Genomic DNA, 20,993 nt, shown 5'->3' with positions numbered 1-20,993 from the left:
CCATTAACCAATGATTGACAAAATTCCCTGTAGGAATGCCTGCATACAAACCAATTTTTTGAATTATTCATTATCATTTTATTTTAAATGTTTTATTCATCATCTTTAATGGTAGAGATTTGTTTTGCTACAATGACTGCTTCATTTAGATATTGGATTTTTATCTGTTCAGACTCTGCTTTTTCCATTTCAATTAATTATACTTTATTCATTTTGTAACAACCCTTGGCCTCCTCCCTCCTTCCCTTCCAATCCCACCGTCCCTCCCCCTTCTCTACACATGCCCCTCTCCAAGTCCACTGATAAGGGAGGTCTTCCTCTTCTTCCTTCTGATCCTAGTCTATCAGGTCTCATCAGGAGTAGTTGCAATGTCTTCTGCTGTGGCCTGGTGAGGTAGCTCCCCACTCAGAGGCAGGTGATCAAAGAACAGGCCAATCTGTTCATGTTAGAGACAGTCCCTGTTGCCATTACTATGGGACCCACGTGGAAACTGAACTGCCATTTGCAACATCTGTGCAGGGATTCTAGTTTATCTCCATCAATGGTTTTGGTCTGAAAAAAGACCACTGTGCCCAGATTTTTTGGTTCTGTTGTTCTACTTGTGGAGCTCCTTTCTCCTCCAGGTCTTATTATTTCCTACTTCTTTCATGAATTTCCCTGCACTCTGCCCAAAAGTTGGCCATAAAACTAAGAGTCTGCTTTGATATCTGGCATGATAGAGCATGTCACAGGTCCTCTGTAGCAGGCTCCCATACACTTCCCTGTTTTCTCCTTCTTCTGATGTTCATCCTCTTTGCCTTGCTGTATGGGGTTTGAGCATTTACCCAGAGACCTCCTTCTTGATTAGTTTCTTTAGGTGTACAGATTTTAGTAGGTGTGATCTATATTTTATGTCTAATATCTAATTATGTGTCAGTATATACCCTGTGTGTCTTTTTGCTTCTGGGATACCTCACTCAGGATGATCTTTTCCAGATCTCACAGTTTATTACAAATTTTATGATTTCATTGTTTTGTAATGCTAAGTAATATTCCATTCTGTAGATGAACCACAATTTCTCTATCCATTCCTCCGCGGAGTGGCACCTGGGCTGTTTCCAGCTTCTGGGTATTACAAGTCAACCTGCTACAAACATGGAGGAGCTCAGGTCCTTATTGTGTACTTGAGGCTATTTTGGGTATATGCCTAGGAGTGGTGTAGCTGAATTTTGAGGAAACCCTATTCCTAGTTGTTTGGGAAACTGCCAAATTGTTTTCAAGAGTAGTTATACATGTTTACATTCCCACCAGCAGTGGAGAAGGGTTCCTCTTTCTCCACAACCTCCAGCATATTGTTCTCACTTGAGTTTTTGATCTTAGCCATTCTGATGGGTGTAAGGTGAAATCTTAGGGTCATTTTGATTTGCATTTCATTATGACTAAGTAAATTGAATATTTCTCTAACTTTTTCTCTGCCATTTGATATTCCTCCATTGACAATTCTCTATTTAGCTCCGTACTCCATTTCTTAATTGCATTACTTGATTTGTTGTTGTTTAACTTCTTCAGTTCTTTGTGTATACAGGATATATTAGTCCTCTGTCAGAAATAGGGTTGGTGAACATCTTTTCCCAATCTGTAGGCAGTCGTTTTGTTCTGATGACAGGGTCCTTTGCTTTACAGAAGCTTTTCATTTTCAGGAGGTCTCATTTATTGATTGCTGTTCTTAGAGTCTGTGCTGTTGGTGTTTAGTTCAGGAAGGTGTCTCCTGTGCCAATGAGTTTAAGGTTCTTCCCCAATTTTTTTTTTAAGTGGTTTAGTGTCTCTGGTTTTATTTTGAGGTCTTTGATCCACTTGGACTTTAGTTTTGTGCAGGGTGGTAAATATGGATCTATTTGAATTTTTTTATATTGTAGACATCCAGTTAGAATAGCACCATTAGTTGAAGGTCCTGTTTTGTTTTTTTTTTTTTTTTTTTTTTTTTTTGTTGTTGTTTTGTTTTGTTTCCATTGAATGTTTTTGACATCTTTGTCAAATATCAGGTGTCCGTAAGTCTATGGATTTATGTCAGGGTCTTCTATTTGATTCCATTGATCCACCAGTCTGTTTCAATTCCTGTACCACACAGTTTTTAGTATTGTTGCTGTATATTACAACTTGAGATTAGGGATAGTATTAACCCCTAAAGATCTTTTATTGTAGAGAATTGTTTTAGTAATTTTGGTTTTCTTGTTGTTCCATATGAAGGTGAAAATTTTTCTTTAAAGGCCTGTAAAGAATTGTGTTGGTTATTTGATGGGAACTGCACTGAATCTGTAGATTGCTTTTGGTAAGATGTGCATTTTTACTACATTAATCCTGCCAAGCCCTGAGCATGGGAGAACTTTCCATCTGCTGATATATTCTTCTAATTCTTCCTTCATATACTGAAATTTTTTCATACAAGTCTTTGACTAGCTTTTTAGGTTCACACCAAGGTACTTTTTGTCCTTTGTGGTTATTGTGAACTGTGTTGTTTCCCTAATTTCATTCTCAGCTCTTTTGTCTATTGTATACAGGAGGGGTGCTGATTTTATTTTATTTTTTTTGGTTAGATTTATAACCTGCCACTTTGCTGAAGGTGTTAGTCAGCTGTAGGAGATCTTTACTGGAATTTTTGTGGTTACTCAGGTATTCTATCATATCATCTGCAAATAGTGATAGTTTGACATCTTCCTTTCTAATTTGTATCCCCTTGATCTCCTTCAATTGCCATATTGTTCTATCAAGTACTTCCAGAACAATGTTGAAGAGATATGGAGAGAGTGGGCAGCCTTGCCTTGTCCCTGATTTCAGTGGAAATGATTTAATTTTCTCTCCATTGAGTTTGATATTGGCTATAGGCTTGCTGTATAGTAATTGCCTTTACTGTGTTCAGGTATGTGCCTTGTATCCCTGATCTCTCCAAGACTTTAAACATAAATGGATGCTGGATTTTGTCAAATGGCTTTTCAGCATCTAAGGAGACGGTCATGTGGTTTTTCTCCTCAGGTTTTTTATGTGGTGGATCACATTGATGGATTTCCGTATATTGAACAACCCCTGCATACCTGGGATGAAACCTACTTGGTCATAGTGGATGGTATCTTTGATGTGTTCATGGGTTCGGTTGTTAATTATTTTGTTGAATACTTTGCATCAATGTTCATGAGGGAGATTGGCCTGAAATTTTCTTTCTTTGTTGGATCTTTGTGAGGTTTAGGTACCAAGGTGACTGTGGCTTCATTGAATGAGTTGGGTAGTTTTCCTTCTGTTTCTATTTTGTGGAATAGTTTTAAGAGTACTGGTGTTAGCACTTCTTTGAATGTTTGGGAGAATTCTGCGCTAAAACCATCTGTTTGAGGATGAAGAAAGATATTTCAGGAAGGCAGCACATAGCTCCTTCTCTGGCATGAACTCAGTGGCATACTCTTTGAACACATCCCCCTGCATGATGCAGCCTTGCAAGACCACAGAGGGAGACAATGCATCAGCCCTGAAAAGATCTGATAGGGTAAGGTCAGATTGAAAGGGAGGAGAAACTTTCTTATCAGTGGACTAGAGGAAGGGCATAAAAAGAGAAGAGTGAGGGAAGGTGTGTTTGGGGAGAGATGAGGGAATGGACCACAGCTGGTTTACAGATTGAATAAATTGTATTAAATAATAATAATAATAATGTATTTATTGTAAAAAACATAGTTTTCGTGACGTGATCAGTCATTGATAGAAATGAGGCTGGACATAGAGCTCAACAGGTTAATTGCATTTAATGTTGTATAGAGGACTTGTGTTCAGTTCCCAACTTAACACATTGGCAGCTTACTGCTGTCTGTATTACCAATTCCAGGGAGACATATACCCATCAGCATCATTGAGTATCTACACATTTGTGGTATACATAATCATACCCTGATACACAAATAAATAAAAATGCAACTTTAAGGCATAAATAAAGAATCTCTTTACTTAACTGAATATAAGTATAGACCCCAAACCACCTTGTCTGAGGCAGTTGCCTAAATACTCATGGCTAAACAGTTTGGCTTTTATAACACCTTTTTCTTTTATCCCTATCATCTCTTTTCTTTACAAAGGCCATAATCCTAAATCTTGCTGATTCAGACATATGGGACTTTTTGTTTTCTTTTGTTTTGTTTTGTTTTGTTTTGATTTGATTTGTTTTGTTTTGATTTGTTTTTTGGCCTGGCTCACTCAATGGAATTATTTCATTTCAATGTTGAGTTTACAAGTTTTTGTTTTCTAGCTCAGAAATTATAGTTTTTATACTTTCTTCTCTTGCAAATTGCTTTCCTCATCAATTGTTGATATATTCAGCATGTTTGAATTATATTTTTTCTCCATATTTAAAATGAAGCTTTCCAGTCCAATGATTAGTACATTTTTTTTTTAAATTATATTATCTGTCAAACTAAGAACCTATACAGAAGATCTAGTTGGATAAGAAGTTTCACTGTAATGCACTAAATGATCTTTGTTCATGACAAAAACTTTTATTGAAAAACCTAACTCGGCTATATTTTAGTAAACATGAATCACCTGCCTTCTCAGACTCTTTTACTTAGTTCTTTCAATAATCTTTAATTTTTATGAATATTTACTTCTCTACAAGAACTTTGGAGGCAAAGAAAAACAAACAAGCTGTAAGTTCCACTTCTTGCTAACCTTGTTAAGTCACTTTTGAACTCTCATTAGATAAGAACATCACTATTTGCAAGTTTGTTATTATGTAGACTTAAAACAGCATAATCATCATAGTCATTGTAAAGAAATACTGGTGCTTAACTGAAAGAAGTCGTTAACTGATTTGGTTTAGCCGACATAGGATCATGTAAATAAATTTAAAAAATTGTTGTATCCAAGAAGATGGAAAGCTACAAATTCAGGGAATCTATTTTTTACCAGGTTTTGCTTGCCTGAATATTTATGTTGCATTTATTTAAGTATATTTATTTAAAATGTGTAGGATAGTGGTACAGCACTTGGCTAACATGTGTGAGCATATGCTTCCACTCCTATCATTGTAAAAACATATTTTGCAGTTCAGTTCAGAGAGTTCATATATATTAAAGATCTTAGAGATTCTTAATCTCAACACTTGGAAGGAAGAGGCCGATAGGACCTTGGAAGTTCAAGGTTACCCTGCTTTACAAGGTGAGTTTCATGAAATCCAATGTTATATACATAAAAAATATATATGGATATATGAAATATATGATATTAAATATCAATATATATAAGTCAATAAAAACAAAGAAGAAAATAATATTTATCTGTTCATTTTTTTTACTTTTAAAAAATTTATGTAAGTTTTTATAAATTAGTTTATTCACGTTGAATCCCAGCTGTAGGCCCCTCCCTCCCAAAGACTAGGAAACTTCCCTATTCTTCTCATAGGGGAGGTCCTCTTCCCCTTCCATCTGAACCTAGCCTATCAGGTCTCATCAGGAGTGGCAGCATTGTTTCCCTCTGTGGCCTGGTAAGGTTGATCCTCCCTCAGGGGGAGGTGAACAAAGAGCCAGTCATGTCAGAGACAGTCCTTGTTTCTATTACTAGGACACCCACTTGGATACAGACTTGCCATGGGCTATAGCGGTGCACAGGTTCTGGGTGTTCCTGGGTATCTCCATGCATGGCCCTTGGTTGGCATATCAGTCTGAGAAAATATGTATCTGGTCAGAATTTTGTGATCTGTTGTTCTCTTCATGAAGCTCCTGTACCCTCTAAGACTTCCTCTCTCCCCATTTATTTCAAAAGATTCCATGCACTCTGCCTGGATTTGGACCATGACTCTCAGCATCTCCTTCAATACCTTGCTATGTAAAGCATTTCAATGGGCCTCTGTCGTAAGCTCTTGTCCTGTTGCCTGTTTTCTCCCTCTTCCTATGTCCATTTATTTTTCTCAGCTTCTTTAGTTGTACAGACTTTAGTATAATTTTCCTCAGATGCAAATAAATAAATAGATAAATAAATAAATAATTAAATGAATAAATATATAAATGATTAATTTGAAAAAATCCAACAACCATTCATGTTTAAAGTCTTGTAGAAATCAGGGATTTGATGCACATACCTAAACATATTAAAGACAATATACAGCATACCTATAGTTGATATCAAGCTAAATGGAGAGGAATATAAATCAATCCTACTGAACAGAGGGACAAGGCAAGGCTGCCCACTCCCTCCATATCTCTACAACAAAGTACTTGAAGTCAAAGCTAGAGTAATAAGACAACTAAAGGAGATCATTAGGATACAAATCTGAAAGAAAGAAATCAAAGTATCGCTTTTTGCAGATGATATAACAGTATACATGAGTGACGGCAAATATTCAACTAGAGAGCAACTTCAGCTGATAACACTTTCAGCAATGTGGCTATATACAAAATTAACTCAAAAAAATCAGTAGCCCACCCATATAGGAAATTCCAAAGGGGTGAGATAGAAATTAGGAGGGAAACACCCTTTAAAATAGCCACTAATAACATGAAATAGCTTGTGTGACCCTAATCAAGCATGTGAAAGACTGGTTTGAGAAAAACTTCAAGTCTCTGAAAAAAGAAACTGAGGAAGATATCAGAAGATGGAAAGATCTCCCATTCTCATGGATCTGTAGGATTAACAGTGAAAATGGCCATCCTACCAAGAGCAATGTAGAGATTCAATGTAATTCCCATCATTTCTTTGGTCATCAGGGAAATGCTAATCAAATCAGCCCTGAGATTTCACCTAACAACCATCTGCATGGCTAAGATCAAAAACTCAATTGACAACACATGCTGGAGAGGATGTGGAGTTAGGGGAACCCTACTCCACTACTAGTGGGAATGCAAACTTTTACAACCACTTTGGAAATTAATCTGGCATGTTTTCAGACAATTAGGAGTATATTTTAGAGGTAACCTAGAACCCTGAACAGATGTAACCCATGGAAATTCAGTGTCCAAGTTGGTTCCATAGTAATGGGGACAACGACTGTAACTGATTGGCCTGCTCTTTGATCACCTCTCCCTGAGGAGTCTGCAGCCTTTCCAGGCTACAAGGAAGAAGAAGCAGCCACTCCTGATAGGTCCTGATAGACTAGGAATAGAAGGAAAGACAGGAGGACCTCCCCTGTTGGTGGGCTTCGTGGGACATGGGTGGAGATGGGGGAAGGAGAGTAGTATTGAGAGGGGAGGAGAGACAGAGCTACAGACGGGATACAAGGTGAATAAATTGTAATTGATAAAATTAAAAACACCAATACAATTGTTTACAGACCTTGAAAGAACAATTGTCAATTTAATATGGAAAACAAAGACACTCAGAATTGCTAAGACAATCCTGTACAGCAACAGATCATCAGAAGATATCTCCATCCCTGAGCTCAAACTGGACTACAGAGAAATTGTTATAAAAACTGCATGGTACTGGCATAGAAACACGATGGTGGATCAATGAAAGTGAATAGATTACCCAGAAATAAACCCACACACCTATGCTTTTTTGATTTTTGTCAAAGAAGCCAAAACCATACAATGTATAAAAGACAGCATCTTCAACAAATGGTGCAGGTTTTACTGGATTTCTACCTATGAAAAAATGAAAATGCATCAATATTTATCACCGTGCATGAAAATCAAGTGCAAGTGGAATAAAGACCTGAATATTTTTATCTTAAAATGAGTAAAAGAATAGTGATTGCCCAAATTGTTCCAAATTCTTTTCGAGAAAATTATTTTTATAATTCATTATCCCCTTCTATATATTGTTGATATATATATATATATATATATATATATATATATTAGTAAATGGAGGGAATAAAAACTTTACTATCATTTTAACATCATTCCATGTTAGAAAAATAAAAGTTAATGATTATGTTACAAGTAAACATTCTAATCTTTTATTGATATAGCACATCTGGAATTTTATTGCAAAAGTGAAAAAAATTGTTTTGATTATATCACTTGTTTATAACTGGTTCACATTTATATTGCTCTGTTTCTTAAATGGTTGTAGCTCTATTGATGGACAAGGCTGTTGTGAAACATTCTAGAATATCTGTGCAAATACAAGTGAAAGGAATTGTAGTCAAACGATTGGAAGAAAAAGGTTGCAGAGTTTTCATCTCTCTTGGAGCTTAAATCTGCTCATTTCAGAGTATTCTAAACGGAGGTATTGAAGACCATGAGTAACAGTCATCCTCTTCCCTTTGTGGAGAGAATGATCTCCTTCAAGGTTGAAAATCTGGCAAACCACAATTCATGCTGCACCCTGAGGCATATCTTTGAGCATGATGGGCCTGATAGTGATGTAAACATCACCCAAATCCATTGAGTAAAAGTCCATATTGGTTTCCTTAATCTATTTCCACAACAAACGTGATGCCAAGGATGCCATCGATCCCCTACATGGGTTTTTACTAGATGGACATAAACTAAAGTTACAGATGGTTTACAAAATGGATCCACAGTACTCTCAACCTGACTGTAGCAAGGGAGGCCAAAAACATTATGAGGAAGACAATCATAAATTCCGTCCTCAAGGTGACACAGCATTCTTGTCCCACCACTGGTATCAAACCATAGATCATACCAGATCTTCTCCAGGCCACTCACAATCCCTGGCTCAGTCTCAATATAGCTTTCAAAGGAGATCATCAACAAACAAAGTATCCAAGACCATGTTCTCAGTGTCCAGGCAATAGCTGGTTCCATGAGACAGGTCTCATTCAAGTTTCAGGAATCTTCCTGGATCAAGCATGAAGAAATCTAAATCTAAATATTCAGGCAAGAGTGCACCCAAGTGTCATTCAGGAGAAGGTAGGAGCAGAGAGTTTCAATACTCTTCAGCACATAGCCTGAGTATTTCGAAAGATGAGGGTCAAGAGAAAAACCACTTACTGAGTTGAGAGAGATTTTGAAAAAAAAGGTGGAAGTAGGAAAATTGATACATTGTATAGTATTTTATTGTCAACCTTTTCCAAGTTTTAACCTAAATTTACTATTACACTTATTGTGTTATTTGGATTACATGTAAAGTATTGAAATACTTATTTTTTTCCTTTCTAAATTTTTGAAATAAAACATAATCATCTTTAGAATATTTACCTATTTAGTAAGTTAATAGAGTATTAGCACCGAATCCTCCTATGACAATACGTACTCTGATTTGTTATCTAAAACTTGGTAATTAGACATACTTTTTTATATTCCTCATCCTTTCAAGTTAAAAGCTATATATTTATTTGGTATAAATGATAAATAATTCCTTCAATTGTATAATGATATTGGAATTATTTTATAATATTGATTAAGCAGCATTGTAAAATTTAAATGTTTTGTGTATGTATTAAGAACATTGGTATAATAGTTGAGAAATTGTGCTTAGTTATTACTGTGGTGTTTCCAGTACAGATTAACTGAATAGTTTAGAGCTTGAAAAGACTCTTATGCAATGCATTTGCTTAAACTAGTTCTAGTGTCTATTGCTTTCATTCTTTACTGTATGGTTAATACTGCAAAATCCCTGGGTCATAAATTATGTTCAATTCCTCACTTTTTAAAAGAAAAAAAAAGTTATTATATAATATATTCTGATCGTAGTTTCGCCTTTTACAACTTCTCTAAGATGTTCCTGACCACTTAAACCCACACACTCAAACACTTCCTTTCTGTCTCTCATAAGTAAGCAGTTAACAATATAAGAAAACAACAATATAAACATAATAAGAAACACAGGAACAGATAAAAACAAACCAATACTAATAGAAACCTCAAAGAAATACATTAAAGAAACACAGCTATCACAGAAACATTTTTATTTACACAGAAATTTCATAAAAACACAAAATTATAGGTTATAACATATAGACAAATAACATGTAAGGTTAAAATAATTCAAACAAGGCATTATGAGATAAACAAACCTCCAAAAATACATTGATCATTTATGTTTGCTATTTACTTCTAGGCATGGGGCCTGCCATTATGTATGGTTGGTAAAACTAGCTAGACAGCATTGGAGAAAACTCACTTTCCCTTGGAAGGGATTAGCAATCAGAGATCATTTCTGCATTAAGTGTGAGGCTTCTGTCCATATCCCCACTCTGAATTGCAAACCCAACTGCCTCAGACCCATGCACAGTACCTTCCAGTACACTGAACACTAGTCAGTAGAGATGAAGGTTCTCAGTTGCCAGGAGCTCAACTTCTCCATGTTCAGTGACATATGTAGGAGTTGTCTTCAGCAATGCAGCAATGCAGCCTTACTGTTCATTTGTGGAGAGCAATGGATAATGCCAGAGACAGCCTGAGTTACCTGAGTTTCTCTTTGGGACACTTTGGTAAGAACTCAATTAGACATAACACATTCCTGGTGCTGAAGGTTTCATTTGGTGGCAAGATGTAGCTAGTTGAGATGTGTCTCCCCCATTATTTGGTGATTGCATTTTGATTCCTGTCACATGTGAATATATTTTATAAAGCAGTTCTATATGAACCCTCAATTCACCCTTGGTTTTAGCTATCTCTTCTCATACTCCCAGCCTTAACCATTCTTTCTTCGTTTTCCATTTAATCCTCCAGGGAGAGTTTCTCCATCTGTCTTTCTATAAATCTGGTATGCATCCAAGCTGATTATGGTGCATAATCTTTCTATATGCTACTGGAATTAGGGCTGAAATATTTTAAATGTGTTTTTTTTTAATATATGTTCTTAACAGAAATTGCTCTATACTCTTCCCTGTTGGGTCTTGGTGTGGATTAGGTATTGAGGTTATTGTGTCCTTGTGAAAAAAAATTACACTTTGTATTTTTTCTTTCTATATTGCAGAATAATTAGAGATATCTGCAATGATATTTATATGAAAGCCCTGTAATAGTGTGTGTTAAATCTAATTCTCTCTAACCTTTGTTGGTTGTGTGATTTAATTAGTGCCTCTATTTGACTTGAGGCACTAATTTAGGTCAAATATAATTACTTATCCAGTTTTGATTTAAATTTAGTAGGCTGTATATTAGTTTATCTGTTTATTTCAGGTTATCTTTTTCTTGGAGCACAGACTTTTAAAATATGTCCTTACAATTCTCTGGGTTTTTTTGTTGTGTGTTTTTCCTCCCATGTTTAATATGTAATTCTATTAATTTGGATATTCTCTCTATATGTTAGTGTTAATTTGGCTAAGTATCAAACTTACCTATTTTCTTTGCATTGTTTTTTTTTCATTCTGTTTTTTTGATGTCATCTGTAAGTTTGATTATTTCTTGCTTCCTACTCCTTTGTGATTTTGTTTTTCTCTTCATTGCATTGCATTAAAGTATGTCATTAAGTTGCTCATATGAGATCTCTCCAGATTTTATATGTAAATAGTTGGTGCTTTGCATTTGATTCTAAATCTGACTTCCTGTGTCTTATCTATTTGGGTAAATAGTATTTTCACTTGATTTCAATTTTTTTAAAAAATGGTTTTAGTTTTTAATTTCCTTCTTAATTTCTATCTTGAATCAATTTTGTGTCAGTAGTGAGTTGCTCACTTTCAACATGTTTTTAAACTGATATTGTTCTTGTTTTCATGTAGTTTTAATCTGTGGTGGTTATGTAGGGTATAGGGTATGATTTAAATTTTTTCCTTACTGTTGAGACTTGCTTTATTTTCAAGACTTTGGTCAATTTTGGAAGAAATTCTATGAGCTATTGAAAAGAAAGTATATTCTGAGTTTGGGTTAAATCTTCTCTAAAAGTCTGCTAAGCTTATGTACATGTGAAATCTTTAAGCTACAGCTTTTCTCGGTTTAGTTTTTGGCTGGATAACTTGTAAATTACTGAGAGTGAGGTCCTGAAGCCTCCCACTACCACTGTGTGGATGTCAATATACTTTTCTATCTGTAATAGTATTTCTTTTATGAAGACAGTTACTTTTGTGCTTGGAATATGAATGCTTAAAACAGCAATAGCTTCTTGGCAGATTTTTGTTTTCAACTTTGATGACTATGTAGTGTTCCCTGTCTCTTCTGATTAGTTCTTAGTCTATTTTGTTGTGTTTTTTTTTTTTTTTTTGTTTTTTGCCCCTATCTTTGGACTGGGGGAAAGGCATAGGAAGAGATGAGGGAGGAATGCTAGAATTGGGAGGGTTCTAGAGAGGGGGCTACAGATGTGATACAAAATGAATAAATTGCAATTAAAAGAGAAATTAATTAAAAATTATGCTGTGTATTGTCAAATGTATTAATTTTGAAAATTTTAAACTATGTAAAATAGCCAAGTCTTGGTAATCAATCTATGCTCTTTATAAACAAACTGTATGCATTTTTTTAAGAAAATTCATGTTACAGTTTTGGAGTTCTTTTTAATTTCTTTTCATGTTAATTTGTCCAGCTAGATAAGTGGTCTTATGTAATATTCCTTGTTTAATTTTGTAGAAATCTAGCTAGTCTTCTGAAAGAATATGAAAACATGTTGCAAGAGGAAAAAAGAAAACTCAACATTTTTTAAGTCACAAACCAGAGAAATTCAAGACACTGTGCTATCTTGATATAAGTTAATTTTAAGACTTTAATCCAAAATTAAGAAAGCAAATAAAATACTTAACAAAATTTCTTGCAGGAGAATGTATGGAGAACAACCAGACACAAACTGAAAATTCTGAATATGACTTAATATTTGTAAGGTCATTTGTGTCAGAAGAACATAGATCTGAAACAATGACTGCAAGTCCACCTATCATAAATCATGCAAGAATCACGCAACCAAATCTTCCAAAAGAAGGAGCACCTATAGAAAGTAAGTCACATCTAAATTTACTGAAAGGAGTGATATGCTTGTCTTCCTTTACAATGTATGTTTTCTTAGCATCCTTTGAAAAATAAATTAGATAATTTATAGAATTCAGCAAAACCAGATTAAAAATATTACTCACCAGTACAAACATTTGAAATTTATTTTTATTTACTTATTATAATTTATTTACTTTTCATCCCACTGCAGCCTCCTCCCATGTCTCCTCCCAATCCTACTTAGCATCTCTCTTCCATGCCTATGCCCTTTACCCAGGTCTCCACCCCTTCTATCTGACCCTAGCTTCTGAGGTCTCATCAGAACTGGCTGCATCATCCTTCTCTGTGCCCTGGCAAGGCTGCACCCTCTAGGAGGAAGCCACAGAGTTCATGTACCCCTTTCTGGAGAGCACACAGGCTTTAGCTACCTTCTACAATGAATACCTTTTCAGTAGAATATTTTCTCCAGGAACTGCGATGATTCTGTGAATTAGAACAGTTGAATTTATTTTTATTGTTAATGAGGTGATATCTTAGTATATATTGACAAGTCTTATATGGTGACTTACAATATCCGCCATTTTTTATAACTTACATTGTCATTATTACAAAAATTCAGGAATTCAACATCCTCAGTACCCAAACTCCATGTTGGAAAAGCTCTAATCAAGTGGATCTGAAATGGGGAAGAATATTGTTAGTCATGGTATAATTGTGATTGTGGACAATTCTGTTAAGGAGAGACTTGCTAAAAGTTGCCAAATATCTGACAGTGTTCTCCAGTATAGCAATGTAGACACCTGAGTCAATAATACTGATACTGATTAATCTATCTCTAACTTCACTATTTCTAATTTTCTCCCAGTGTGAAATATACAATGTTATTAGCATACTTAAAACAACTAAAGAGATTGTAGTATTACCAATTCAAAAATCATAGCAAGAGAAATTGTCTATCATATCAAATTAACCATGTAGAAATTATTTACGCTTAAGGCTGTGCAGAGAAACTAAACTCTCATAGTAAATTCAAAAACTAATCTATATAGAAGTTTCTTCAATTAAAAAAAAGCTTCTTCCTGGAAATATTGTATAAAAAACAACTAATATCACAACAGTTTGGACTTGTTATTTATTAATTTTTTGGCAATTATTCAGTCTACTACTCTTTCATACTTTCTGTTAGGTACTGGTATTCATTATGTTTTAAATATATTTGTTTAAATTTTTTATGCCTTCTTTTTGAGAACAGATACATTCAAAAGTTTCAATATCCCAAAGTAATAACATTCTATAATCAAGTTGATCTGAACTGAAAGCCACCTTACCTGTTCCTGGGGAACAGTTCTTAAAGTTTTTGATACAATTGCTAATAATCACTCCAAGGAAAGGGGATGTGATGTTTCTTATGTCTAGTGTGTTTTAGTGTGATGATAACAAGAATATTACCAAACTTCCTGCAGTTAGGAGGATTTTTTTTCTAAATATAGTTCTCTGTTCTATATGTCAATAGTGTCTGCTTTGAAAAATAAACTGCTCTAGCCACAGATAGTACTACGTTTTTCTTTCACTGAATATGGGGAATGTTACTAACCAAAGTCATAAAACATTGTTTTTGAAAACTGCCTTAAATATATCTAAAGAATAGTCTACTGTAATAGTTTCGTTCTTCTGTGAGTCCTTACATGCAGGTATATGTTATGTTTATTCTAATAATATGGACTAATAAGCAATTCTTCTAAACTTAAAATCACTGTAGCACTAAGAATTCCTCCAATTATTTAAAGCATTTAAACTTTGCTTCATTTTGCTACTGTCTACAATAGTCATCACTTAAAACAAGGATGTGTATTATAAAGACCACTACATGCATGAACATAAAGGGTAATGTTTTTAGAGTAATGAAAAATTTACAATAATGCATTTTTTAGCTAACCACCAGAATTGAATATTAACTGCAATATGCTTGTTTGGTTGTATTAGCATATACTGTTAAGACTTCTCTTCTGGCATATCTTCCCAATGGTGTATAGTTTTATATAAATTGCTATAGATTTTTCTATAAATTTATTTAGACCTTTAAAATGAATTTAAACTGCTCCTTTCTTACAAATTTAGACTGTAGAGTTTGAGAAATAATATATAAACATTAAATCTATATAAAATCTTAAGAAATGTTACATTTTTTCTGAGAGTTTCATCTGAAGTGAATCTTCAAAACACTACATTTAACTAAATCTGGTTATTTAGATACTTTCTTACTTCCTTTGGTTTTTTGGTGTCACATGGAGAAGACTATTTTTCTTTTGTTCCAACTATTAATTCTACTATAGAACAACTATTTGATTTCAAACAATCTGAATGTATGACAACGAAAAAAAAGTAGAGATAACAAATTTTGTACATGACCATAGTGATCAAGGCAATTCAACCAATTGAGATGTCAACAGAGTAAAAAGTGTTATCTTTACTAAAGAAAATCAATGATCACAGAATGATCATTTGTCATTTGTATGGAAATTTACATGAAATAATTTGGAATCCAAAGAGAGGCAAGTCAAAAACCCACAGTTTGAGTCTAAATTTTCCAAGACAAAAGTAGTACAAGGATACATAACCAAAGCAATGATTTCAGTTTCAGCTACTAGAAGACAGATGATAGGAAGAAACGAGACCCCAAAACTTTTGATTATTAAGTATAAACTGAAAATAAGGGACCTCAATTTTCACTGATTGTAATATTCTAGAAACTTTGGCTATGCATGACATGAAGCTTCTGAATGTTATCATAAACATGAATTAAATATAGTTAGAGCTAAACAATGAGATGCTAATAATCCAATACATTGTATATCAGTAAACTTTTTTTAAATTTTCTACAAGAAGGAATATTGTTTCAGTAGAATATTTTCCAGGTACTTCTACCCAATGTGAGTGTGGGAAATAGCATATTTCTGTGGTGGCCAGTATAAACAGCTTGAGATAGCATTTTGGTCCACTTTCTGTGTGCATTCCCACAATGTTTAAAAATACTTATTATCTTAATATGCGGTTTGCTATATATTATCATTTTTTTTTCTTCTGAGAGGTCATAAATACAACATCATCCAAAGAAAATTCATATATTGTATTCCATTAATAAGTCTCAGTTGAGATCCTCATGTTCCTTCCTAGTGGACATAGTCTAACATTTTAAAGATGATTGTGCTGATACAATTCAAGACGTAAGTATAGATATTACTTTATTCCAGTGGGGAGACTCTAGGAATGTTTCCGTCAGCCAGGTAGGTCCAATTATTCCGTTGGCATATACATGTCACTACATAACAAAACCCCAACCAACCTCCAGGCCCCTCTGGTAACTAGTAACATTTACCCATTATGATTATCTAAGGCTCCAAATTAGCTTTCTGGCATGTCTCAGATCCTGCACTGTTCTCATGCTATGCTATTTCCTACTCTAACAAACTCTTCTCCTTCTTCAACATTCCCTCTTATAATTGGAAGGACCATCCCATAATTTTTGCTATTTTCTCTGCTTCAGAGAGATTGCCTGGCTGACTGCCAGCTGACACTTTGAGAAGCCTCTGAATTTTTCTGTTTCATGTCTACATTTTCTCCAACAGTGGGGTGGTCATTTTAAGTGTTACCTCACTGTGCACAAACTTACCCTAGCCTTTCCTACAATTCTTTAACAGGATTTTATATGGAGTGTAGTAGATATACATACTCACTTCATCTGATCTAAACTTTCTGGCTAACTCAAATTCCTGGTAACAGTATGAGTTACAATTTTTGTTTTCATTTGCCTTTGTCTACAATAGACTTGTAGTTAAAACAATTCCATGCATTACCAAAAATACATGTATTATCAAAGATACCCTAGAAATAAAAGGTACAATATGTCATATAAAAGTATAAATAATTAATGAAAAGGAAATAAAATTGAAACTTGAACTAAAACATTAGTATTGAGCCGTAACTGCAATAATTTGTTTGATCATATTAGTATCTCCATCATGGACTAAAACTGATTGATTTTTGATAACTCCTATAAGAGTGTTAGGTTATCTTTATTTCTACCTGTGAAACAAGCTAATTCAATGCAAATTAAAGTATTTACATGCAAGTTTACTGGAGCAACTCTAGGTACATTCACTGGTCCCAATGAATGGAGCCAGGTGAGTCTCCATGCAGAGGCAAAGAGAAAGTGTGTGTGTGCAGAGAAAGTACAGAGGGAAAGCAGAGAGTAGAGAGGAAATGTAGAAAGAGAGAAGGGAAGCAAAATATCTGGATTATATAGTGAAGAGCCTCTGGAGATGAGGAAGCTCCTGTCCCTAGGCTGGACATTTCAGGATAGGGGGTGGGGTATGTCAGCTGTGTCTTGTAATGGTTAGGGACTGAGAGATGCTGGAAGAACCTGGAAGTCAGGTTCACCTGGTTACAAAAGGCACCTCAGCTGCTTATCCTACATCTAAAACCCACCATCCAAGCTTTTTGTTGATCATAAATGAACAAGTGGTAGAGTATTTGTTTATGACTGCTTCGTTCTGACATTGGTCATCATCAATGAGGCAAGGGTTCCAAAAGCTGTAAAGTTGCTCAAGTCCAGGAAGGGCAGGCTGTTTTTCTTGCTCTCTAACATTCGTGGGACCACCTGCAGCTAGGGAAGTGCAGTTGAAGCAGTCTTTGAGTTTAGGCCTGAGCACCTGCTTTCTCTGTGCAGCTCATGAAGAAACTCCTGGACCTAACAGGATGCTCAAAGACATAGATGTTAGGCAATTTAGGGAATGTAGGCATCGAAATTTTGCCTTAGGTGTGCATTTGAAACTTTGATTGTTGGAGAAGGGTAGTCCCAAAGCCAGGGAGCGGAAGAAGGATCACACCCCCAGGGAGAAGTAAGTAAGGAGAAACATGTTGTGTATTGACAGTACTTATCTGGAGTTCATTTCACCTTGGAGAGTTGGAACCAGTGTACTTCCAAATATGGGGACAAGTCCACTGTGTGGCAGACATGTCATGTACCTTCCCTACAATCAATGAAAACACTCTCCCCCATAATCTGGGTGTGACTTTATCTGGTCTTGTCCCCTGAAGCTGGTGAAACCAAACCTGCTGTAAAAAATTAAATTATTTTTTAAAACATTTTTCCCTTTAAAAAGAAATATTCCTTTTTTATAAATTATACTTTATTCATTTTTTTTATCCCATCTTTAGTCCCCTCACTCATCTCTATCCACCATCCCACCTCCCAACTTCATCTTCCACCATGCCTCTACCCAAGTACACTGATAGGCGAGATCCTCCTCTCCTTCCCTCTGACCTTAGCCTATCAGATCTCATCAGTACTGGCTACAACTGCTCCCCCATCGGGGGAGGAGTAGGTGTCAAAGAGCCAGCCATTGAGTTCATGTCAGAGACAGTTCCTGTTCCTATTTCTAGGGATCACACTTAGACACTAAACTGCCATAGGTTACATCTCTGCAGGGGTTCTAAGTTATCTCTAAGAATGGTCCTTGGAGTATTAGTCTCAGAAAAGACCACTTTGCAGAGATTTTTTGGTTCTTTCGCTCTCGCTGTTGAGCTCCAGCCCCTCCAGGTTTTCCTCAATCTCTCTACATTCATAAGATTCCATGCTTATTATTTTAACATTTTACCTGACTGAAATTGGCTTATTTTGTTGGTGGAGATAACCTTTCAAAATAAAATTTAAAAAAGCAGTTTTTGATTTTGTCTAAGACGTTTCTAAACTTATCCAGGAACAAATTAAGCTTGTTAAAATGAATTTGGACTCTCCTTCTTTTAATTAATATTGTTTATATAAGCAAATGCATTGATTCTGAAAGATTTTAATTCATGAATGAGATAATTCATTAGGTTCTTCTTCATGTGGAATTTTTATTAATGAAAATAAATTATTCTCTCATACAGTACTCCCCTATTATATTTTTACCTATTTATATTCCTCTAGCTCCACTCCACATCACCTCTACCCCAAGATATACTCAGCCTCTGTTTTCCTTTAGAAAACAACAGGCCTCCAAAAAACAGCAACCAAACGTGGAAAACAAGATACAGTAAGACAGTACTAAATCCCTTATATCGAGGACAGACAAAAATAACCCAATAGTAAGAAAAAAAATGGGCAAGAAGTCAGGATCACACCCAGTCTCAATGTTTGTATTCCCTGAAAAACACAAAGGTAACAGCCATAAAATATAGGCAGAGGACCTATGCAGGTTATAAAACAAATTTTTGAGAAGTATTTTATGATGTGTTTGATATTTAGAATCCCTTCTTACTTCTTATTTTGATAACAGGTAAAGAAGGCCCTATACATAATATGCTTAGATATGATACTCCTAATTACCAGCCAAATACCTTTGAACAATATGAAGTCAAACCAGGAAGAGAAAAAAGAATATCTCCATCATGGAAAGGGGGACCACTGAACAATTCACACATTCTTAATTCTGTGAAAGGAAGTGGTGCTAAGAATAATTATGAGAACCCAGCTGCAAAACATGTTACAAGATTTCTTGGAGAAGAAAATATGGAGGACAACCAGAGACAAGTGGAAAATACACCATCCAAGCCTGTGCTTGAAAGGCCAAGTAAATCAAAGAGAAATGCAAGTGATACACTGATGGTGGGTCCATCTACCAGAAGTCAGACTAGGAAAAGATGCAGAAATTCACAAATTTGGAGAGAAAGTTCATGGATGGAAAGTAAGTTATATCAAGTGACAACATGATTGTTCCACCATATGGAAAGGATTTATTGTAGCATGAAAAAGAGAACAGCCAGAGGCATTTGGAAGTATGCACAGCAAAAAGAAAGGAAAGGTAGAATAAACATATCTAGCATTCTGGGCAACACCAGAGTTTTCTGTAAGAGATGGGAGAATAGCAGGAGATGGACAATGAAGAATACCTAGTGAGAATATCTAGATTATAAGTAGGATCAGTAGCTGGGGGAGGCCAGGGTAGCTATGGGTGATTTGAAGGGCATTTTTTGTGTAGGGAATGGGAGAACCTAGTGGCTAGCATGGAACTTGATATGCTCATAGGCATCATAGGAATATGTTAATTGGAGAGCAAGACATTCCTTTTGCTAGAGATAAAGCAAATTGCTCCTTTTGGTAGCCAGGGAACTATCATAACGAGTTCCTGGGTTATGCTGACATTGATCTAACTGCCAGAAATCCATGTATTGTCCATGTTGAGTTCATTTCAGCATGTTTGAACTGCCTTTTGAAGTTTGGCTAATTGACTGTCTTTGGACCTGAACTAGGTCACCACTGAATTCAGTGAACATACTGTTACAGATTTTTTTTTTTTAATTCTCTTCCAAAGAATGGCTATTCAGTAAAATGGGTTTCAGTAAATTGTCAATTTCTGACATGGAACTTTCATTAATTTTTTGACATCCATTTTCAGGAGGATTGTTAACATAGCCATTTATTTTTATAATACTCTCTAGTATTTAGTGATAGTTATCAATTTTACATATATGTTAGCAATTTATAGTTCTCTTTTATAAAGTAAGATGCAGGAGAAATTCAACAGTGCAAACAATGTTTCATTATGATAACCAACTATCTCTTATCCTTAGCCAATTATGTCTGTCTGTGGAGGCATTTTTAATCTTGAGAAATTATTATGATTGGTTAAAACTAAGTTTAGGCACCATACTGTGACTTACCTACTGTGAAATTACCAAAAATGCTTCTGGTTTCATACAACATAAAGTGCATCTTCCGAGGGGTATCTCCATGCCATAATAGTGACTGTAATAGTAACCTTGAAAAAATAAAAACAAATATGTATCCTAACCAAAGAATTTATATTTTTTTCACAATGTGAAATACGAATTTTTACTCTAGTGCCAAGGATTATTAAAAGTTTTCTACTTGAAAATAGTATTATATTGTTTCCCTAGAGCATACAATATAAATTTAGGTTTTGTAGCATGCTCTTATATATACTATTGTAGACCCAGCATATTGATTATGTATGATAGGTAATTTATTTCAACTCCAAATCAACAAAACATTGAGAATGATATGTAAAATCCTGCCAATATGTATTCTCTGAACATGCCCTCATCCCTGATATTATTTTGCTCAAAAGTTAATGAGATGTATCACTGAAGGTCTGTCTCTTGTCTTTCTTATGCCTTACTTAGTAGTTAAAGAGAAATATTATCTATTATTAT

This window comes from Meriones unguiculatus (assembly GCF_030254825.1).
Source record: "Meriones unguiculatus strain TT.TT164.6M chromosome X unlocalized genomic scaffold, Bangor_MerUng_6.1 ChrX_unordered_Scaffold_31, whole genome shotgun sequence".
NCBI lineage: Eukaryota > Metazoa > Chordata > Mammalia > Rodentia > Muridae > Meriones > Meriones unguiculatus.
Note: the sequence above shows the minus strand (reverse complement) of the source record.